Genomic DNA, 7,937 nt, shown 5'->3' on the forward strand with positions numbered 1-7,937 from the left:
TGTTCGTAATATATAAGGCCGCCTCCTCTTCTATATTCTGCCGACTAATGTTGTATTTATCTTATTATTTTGCCACAATTAAGTTAGACACAATTCCCTCGTCTTTAATAGACTATCTTTAAACAACCTTTCACCTTACGACATTTTTAGTCCCTTGAAATTTAGTCCCAACTCTTGGTTCTTCGTTTATTTATCATTTAAGCTCGTTTCGATTCCTTTTTCATCGGGACCTGTGATAATAATAAATAATAAAATATATGTCTAAATATTATAAAAATGACTCTAAACTATTAAAATAATATACAAAATACAAGGGGAAAATGACGATGTTCTTCAACACATCAGCGACTAACTGAACCAGAACATAGTGTAAACAATGGACCTGTACTTCAAGTGCCCATTCCCAAAAGAAGAAGAACCATGCCGTATGGTTGTTCTTACAAAGAATTCTGGTCCTGCAAACCAATAGAATTCTCGGGCAATGAAGGACCCATTGCAGCTCTACGCTGGATAGAAAAGACTGAGGCTGTTTTAAAGATAAGCAAGTGTGCTGAAGAAGACAAGATAATGTTTGCTTATAATCTATTTAAGAACTCAGCTTTAGAATGGTGGAACACTATCCTCCAGTCAAGAGGAAGTGATAGGGTATATAACATGGAATAGGAGGAATTTAAAAATATGATAGAAAGGAAATTCTGCCCTCCCAATGAAAAGGAACAAAAAGCAAATAAGTTTCTGAACCTTAGGATGATCGGGGTAGATAGTAAGGGTTATACTACCACATTCTTTGAATATGTTAGAATAGTACCAACCCTTGCATCACCAGAGCCGGTATTAATCTCCCGATACATCTGGGGACTAATCGGGGAGATTAGGCATGTGGTCAAGGCAGCTAGGTCCCAAACCATAGAAGAAGCTGTAGAGCTAACAAATACCTTGACAGATGAGTTAGTGCGTACTAGAGAAGAAGTTCAGAGGAGAAACCTAGCTCAAAGGCTTACCCAAGAATTCTGTTCTGGGAATTCCAACCGTAGGAATATAGGTTCTACCTCTGCACCGTATTGCAAAGCTTGTAAGAAGAAGCACTCAGGAAAATGTTCCACTCACTGCAATTTCTTCATGGCACCAGGACACAAGGAAGAAGATTGCAGGAGAAAATCCAGTAATGGACTGTGCTTCAACTGTGGAGAAAAAGGTCACATCAAGCCAAACTGTCCGAAACTAGCTCCAGCTACGAACAACAAGAATACTAAAAATGCTAGAGCATTTGTTCTGACTGCAGATGAAGCCAAAATGATTCCGTACGTAATAGCCGGTACGTTTTTAGTTAATGATGTTTTTGCTAAAGTATTATTTGACTCTGGTGCAAACCAAAGTTTTATTAATACTTCATTTTGCAAACTTCTCAATCAACCATTAACTAAACTCTCCCAAGAATGTCTAGTCGAGACAGCGAATGGAGAAACGGTTAGGATTTCTGAAATCTTGTAGGGAGCAAGAATAGAATTTCTAAATCAAAAGTTTATTGCAAACCTTTACCCAATGAATCTGGCAGGATTTGATATTGTATTAGGAATGGATTGGTTAATAGCCAATAAAGCCAGTATTTTATGTGATCAAAAGTCAATTCAAGTAGATTCACCAAGAGGTGAAAAGATCACAATTAAAGGTGATAAACCATCTAGACCCACTAAATTCATCTCTGTGATGAAAACTGCAAGTTATATAAGAAAAGAATCTATAGTGTATTTGATTTCCATAATCACTAGCACTAAAGGAAAAGAACTAAAAGACATTCCAGTAGTGTTTCAGTTTTCAGATGTATTTCCAGAAGAATTGCCAGGGCTACCACCAGACAGAGAAGTTGAATTCAGAATCCATCTGCTACCCGGAACAGCACCAATTGCCAAAGCACCTTACCGTTTGGCACCCGCCGAAATGCAGGAACCGAAGAAACAGTTAGATGAATTATTTGAGAAGAGATTCATACAGCCAAGCTCATCGCCATGGGGAGCACCTATTTTATTCGTTAAAAAGAAGGACGGATCAATGCGTATGTGCATTGACTACCGTGAATTAAACAAGGTCACGATTAAGAACCGGTACCCATTACCGAGAATCGATGATCTGTTCGATCAATTGCAAGGAGCTCGATTCTTCTCTAAAATCGATTTAAGATCAGGATATCATCAATTAAAGGTACAGGAAGAGGACATTCCTAAAACCGCATTTAGAACAAGATATGGCCATTATGAATTTACTGTCATGCCATTTGGTTTAACCAATGCCCCAGCCGCATTTATGGACATGATGAACCAAATATGTAAGCCATATTTGGATAAATTCATAATTGTCTTCATAGATGATATTCTAATTTACTCTAAGAGTAAAGAGGAACATGCAAAGCATTTGCACGCACTTCTAAGTCTACTAAGAAAGGAAAAGCTTTACGCTAAATTTTCAAAGTGCGAGTTTTGGTTAGAGCAGGTACAGTTTCTTGGACACTTAGTCGACCATGAAGGACATGTGGATCCAACAAAAATCGAGGCGACTACCAAATGGAAAACCCCTGAGTCACCAACCGAGGTTAGAAGTTTCTTAGGATTGGCTGGTTATTATAGAAGATTTATTCGAGACTTTTCTAGAATAGCCATTCCCTTAACTAAGTTAACCTGTAAATCCATTAAGTTTGAATGGGGACCAAAACAAGAAGAAGCATTTAAAATTCTTAAGCAAAGATTAACCCACGCACCCATACTAGCGTTACCAGAAGGATCTGAAGATTTGATAGTATATTGTGACGCTTCTAAGTTAGGTTATGGATATGTATTAATGCAACGTCAAAAGGTTATATAGCTTACGCTTCTAGACAACTTAAGAATCATGAAGAGAATTATTCAACCCATGATCTAGATTTAGGAGCTATAATTTTTGCCCTTAAGATTTGGAGACATTACCTTTATGGTAGTAAGTTTACCATATTCACTGATCATAAAAGTTTAAGATATGTTTTCGGGCAAAAAGAATTAAATATGAGACAGAGACGATGGATGGAAGTTCTTAGTGATTATGATTGTAATATCCAGTGTCTATGTTTCTAAAATTAAATCTACAAGTAGATTTAAATGATCAAATGTAGCGGCTGATGCTTTAAGCCGAAAGTATCATGAAAAGCCAAAAAGGGTACGTTCTCTTAAATTAAATCTACAAGTAGATTTAAATGATCAAATTAGAAAAGCACACGAATCAGTAATCAAGGATGATACTGAAAAATTAAAGGGAATGATTAAGGAATTAAAACAAGGAACAGATGGAATTTGGAGATTTCATAAAAAGAGAATGTGGATACCTAAATTAGGGAACCTGCGTCATCGTATATTAGAAGAAGCCCATAAGTCCAAATATACGATGCATCCAGGAAGTGATAAAATGTATCAGGATTTAAGAAAGAATTTTTGGTGGATAGGAATGAAAGAGGATATAGCAGCCTATGTTTCTAAATGTTTAACTTGTTCACAAGTTAAAAGCTGAACATCAGAAACCCTCAGGATTGCTGCAACAATTGGAGATGCCAGTGTGGAAATGGGAATTTATAACAATGGATTTTGTTACCAAATTACCCAAAACAAGAAAAGGTAATGATATAATCTGGGTGATTGTAGATAGGCTAACCAAGTCAGCTCATTTTCTACCAATGAAAGAAACTTTCAGTATGGAACAATTAGCCAAATTATATGTAAATGAAATTGTTTCATTACATGGAATTCCTTTATCAATTGTGTCTGATAGGGATAGCCGTTTTACCTCTCATTTTTGGGCAAGTTTCCAAAAAGCAATGGGAACCAAACTAAATCTAAGCACATCATATCATCCTTAAACAGAAGGACAAAGCGAAATGACGATTCAGACAATGGAGGACATGCTTAGAGCTTGTGTAATTGATTTCAGAGGTAATTGAGATGATCACTTACCTTTAATAGAATTTTCTTATAATAACAGTTATCACACAAGTATCAATGCTGCACCATTTGAAGCACTTTATGGACGAAAGTGTCGAACCCCAGTCTGTTGGGCAGAAATTGGGGAAAAGCAACTATCTGGACCTGAGATAGTGCAAGAAACAACTGACAAGATCATTCAAGTCAAGGAACGACTAAAAGCAGCACGTGATCGACAGAAGAGCTATGCTGATAACTGACGTAAACCATTGGAATTTCAAGTAGGAGATAAAGTATTGTTAAAAGTCTCTCCTTGGAAAGGAGTGGTAAGATTCATCAAACGAGGAAAGCTAAGTCCCAGGTATGTTGGACCTTTTAAGATTATTAGAAAAATAGGACCTGTAGCCTATCAGCTACAACTGCCAGAGGAAATGGCAGGAATACATGATGTATTTCATGTATCAAATCTCAAGAAATGCTTAGCTGATGAATCACTGATGGTACCTCTTAAGGATATAGAGGTAAATGAACAACTCAAATTTGTAGAAAGGCCTCTACAGATTAAAGACAGGAAGATTAAGAATCATAAGCATAAAAGATTAGTTCTGGTCAAAGTGAAGTGGGACTCCAAAAGAGGACTAGAATACACATGGGAGCTTGAAACAAAAATGCAAAGGAAATATCCACACCTGATCTAGTAGACCTCGAGGACGAGCTCTAAAACAAGGTGGGGAGGATATAACAACCCTAAAGAAAACCGACACCCTCATAAATTTTCTGACACCCTAAAAATATTTAGAATATCCCAATATGTCCCTAAAAACACCCCATACGTGAAAACGGACCCCGAATACCTTTTATATTATTAAAATTAATAAAAAATTAGAAATTTTGGGCTGTCGCGGGGCGCGTAAGCCACCCCGTTAGCTTACGCGGGCCGCGAGCGATCGTCAAACGCGGAGAAACCCGATGTCGACACGTGTCATCAACGTGTTGAACCTACTAAATGACCCGGATCAGCTACAGCCTAGGCCACCTACTACGCGGGCCACGTAGGCCTTAGCCTACTCTTACACGGGCAGCGAGAAAAGCCAAATCAAGCCCTATAAGAAGAGGGCATCGTCCTTCAGTCGAAATTCGCTCACGAACTCTTTCTCTCTCAAAATTTTGAAGATTTAATATCATACACGGGTATAATACCCCCTAAATAACGAGGTTCTACTCCGTTGTAAGTATCATAACCCCTGGATACGTATTAGATACTCTGCCCGATTGATCTAGGGTTCCGTAATGGCTGTCGTGGTTCTGCCCGACGTAGTCGTTGGAATGCCGTCTCGGGGAGGGTATTACTAATGTGAAAATGGGTTATTATACTAACACGTGTGCATTTGGGTAAATTATAGATTATTCCCAGGAAATCCTTACTAAAAACCTAAGACAACAATGTGAGTATCTCCTTTTTGTAAACTGTTTTTACAAAACCTCATACAATTAATTATATATTAAACAGTTATTGAGTCTTTGTAAAGATACAATTATCTTCGGTATGTTGGGGTTTTGTATACAAAATTAGTTACTGCCTTGCGAGGGGTAACTTTTCCACAAGTCGGGTTTGACAGTACTGTGGGTGGTAATTGGTATGACTTGGAAACAAATGTAATTGCGAGACCGCCCGCAATACTGTACAATGGACTTTATTAAAACTTGATTGAGCCGGGATTCACTCACCAGTATTTCCCACTGACAAAATATTTTTAAACGCGTTTCAGGTAACAAAATGTGAAAGCCAAATAGAAGCCAGCTGGACAGCACTGAAGGCTTGGAAAAGTGGCAATAAAGTTACCTAAAAGAAATAGATGTTTTTATTAAATAAATGGGATTTATTCCTATGAAAATGTGTGTACTTAAAACTTTGGTTTTACCCAATGTGTTTAATATTATGAAAGTGTGGTATTTTACTCTCATAAAATATTTCCTAACTACAGTCCTGATGTAAATTCCGCTGCCAAAATTAGACAATACCAAATACCACCGAAACTTGCCGCGGCCGCCCATTCCCGTGTTTGTATAGGGGGACGGGGCCGCAAAATCTTCCTTCTCTCTCAGCTCAAGATCCACCTCAGGAACCTGTACAGCCTCTTCGTCTTCCAACACACTCGTCCCAAAGTTCACTGGAGAGGTAAACCTTTGAGCATCCATACCACCTCCTAATTCCGAAGAAACACCTTCCGATTCAACACCAACATCCAGGAAATCCGGGATCCACTGAACATTTTCTTCAACGACCCACACCTTATACCTTTTATCTTGCCATTTCAAATTAAGGACTCTGTTGATTCTATTCCCCGTATCCAGCAAGATACCCAACCGATCATACGTAAGATCACCATCAGTTTCTTGGATCTGAGACTGCTGAACCACCTTGCCGTATTTGTTTCCAATAGAACTAAAGACATCCGGCGAAAAGAGGTGAGGGGGGACACCAAGAATATTAACCCAAGCTAACCGTTCAAACGGGAGAGACTGACCTATCCAAGGTTGTAAGGAGGAGAAATAACGACTTCAAACATCCTTGTCTTCCAGCAACTTGTTGACCCTTTCCCCATTCGAAAAGGATATCAAAACCGAAAGCCCACCAATATACTAAAAAGAAGCATCTTCATAACCTGCCAATGAGATCGACGTCCTCAAAAATCTGAGTTCCTTGAACCCCAAAATTCTGCCAATGGCCGCTCTTCCCACCAGGTCCGATAGCGTAAATGAGGCAGGGTCTATAACAAGATCCTCTTCATCGTTAGCTACATGAGCCCTATTGGTTAAAATATCCAAGAAGGAAACCCCTTTCTTTACCGAATTAAACTCCCTAGCCTTTGGATTCCTTCCCTGCACTCTATCGTTTCCGTTCCCCATAGCCTTACTACCAAAGCTATTTCCTCCAAAAGCAGCAGTAGACTTACTAACCCCAAACTTACTATCCTCATTCTCCCTGGCAAATAACGCGACATTAATGACCAACTTGTTTCCTTCCAAGTTAACTCTTAGCAAGTTACGCTTCAACTCATCCAAATCTCTAACCCCTTTAAAGCTAACAAAACCGAAAATTCTTCCTTCCTTATCTTTCTTTTTGGCAATGAAGGCACCCGCAATATCCCCATACTCCCTAAATGCATTCGCCAGATCCCAGGGCCTGCAACCTTGAGGTATGTTCGAAACGAAAAACTTGACAATATCAGGTCTGGAACCATCAGCCTCCTTTCTTCCTCTGTTCCTTCTGTTCTACACTTCCCAATCTTCATCAACAGGTTCCATGACTATCTTCCCTCACCAGGAACAATATCCCAACAGCGAATGGGAGTATTGGAATGTCAAGATAGAATGACAGGCCACCATAGATCCGAAACGCTGGAAGTCGAACCGACAACCTCGCACGCTATCCTAAATACCTCCACTCCGTCGAGCCTCCGGTGATAAGTTCCGGCAGATACGAAAAAAGAGCAGAATCCAAACCCCAGACGGCGAATGGAAGACTCGAGCAATCAAGTTAGGTTGAAAGGTCAAGCCGAGGACCTCAGCGACCTCGCACTCTAACCCAACCGTCTCCTCTTCGTCGAGCCTCCGGCGGTCGGAAGTTTAAGCGTTTTGAGAGAGAGAATTTTTTAGAGAGAATAGGGCGGTGGAATATATATGAAAAGAAATTTATAGTGTTCCGATGTTGGATATATATTATGTTGAATACCCATAAGTATTAAATTAAATAAAAATTACTATCTTTAAAGATAAGTATTATAAAGAACCAATAAGTAATATAAATAAATAGTAAGATATTTTATGGAACTTTATCTCTAAAAATGTTTGAAACATATATTAAACTTAATAATTTAAATTAAATAATAATTATAAGGATAGATGGTATAGAATAATGACAAGTGTCCCCAATGTGGTTTCTTTTATTATATAGTATAGATATAATAATAAAAAATTAAATTACTTTATCATACA

This window comes from Helianthus annuus, chromosome 11, assembly GCF_002127325.2.
Source record: "Helianthus annuus cultivar XRQ/B chromosome 11, HanXRQr2.0-SUNRISE, whole genome shotgun sequence".
NCBI lineage: Eukaryota > Viridiplantae > Streptophyta > Magnoliopsida > Asterales > Asteraceae > Helianthus > Helianthus annuus.